This window comes from Octopus bimaculoides, chromosome 4 (assembly GCF_001194135.2).
Source record: "Octopus bimaculoides isolate UCB-OBI-ISO-001 chromosome 4, ASM119413v2, whole genome shotgun sequence".
NCBI classification, from domain to species: domain Eukaryota; kingdom Metazoa; phylum Mollusca; class Cephalopoda; order Octopoda; family Octopodidae; genus Octopus; species Octopus bimaculoides.
Genome location: NC_068984.1, coordinates 136,882,715 through 136,883,426, shown reverse-complemented (window position 1 = coordinate 136,883,426; position 712 = coordinate 136,882,715).

Here is a 712-nt window from a genome sequence, read left to right as displayed (position 1 = left end):
TATGTATGTATATGTATGTATGTATGTATGTATGTATGTATGTATGTATGTATGTATGTGTGTCTGTGTGTGTATTTATATGCCAACAAAGAGAATAGAGAATTAAAACCAAAACCAAATTATACACAGACACACACACATACAGACATATTTATATATATATATATATATATATATATATATATATATATATATATATATATATATATATATACCTACCTACCTGCATACATACATACATACATACATACATATAATAATAAAAGAGTGTTATTGTCTGGGAGATCTCTATGGTAGCAGAAAAGGTATTTTAACTCCTATTTCTAAATTCAGTGCGTGGAGAAGCAATTAGCTGACCCCTGATTATAATTATGTTTATGATTATAGAATATTTGTACATACATGGAGATTGGGAAGTTAATAATTGTTTATTATAAACAGCAAGCTAATCATCATCCCTTACAGCTGTTTCAATTAATACTCAGTAAATCATCATTATCATCATCATCGTTTAACGTCCGCTTTCCATGCTAGCATGGGTTGGACGATTTGACTGAGGACTGGTGAAACCGGATGGCAACACCAGGCTCCAGTCTGATTTGGCAGAGTTTCTACAGCTGGATGCCCTTCCTAACGCCAACCACTCAGAGAGTGTAGTGGGTGCTTTTACGTGTCACCCGCACGAAAACGGCCACGCTCGAAATGGTGTCTT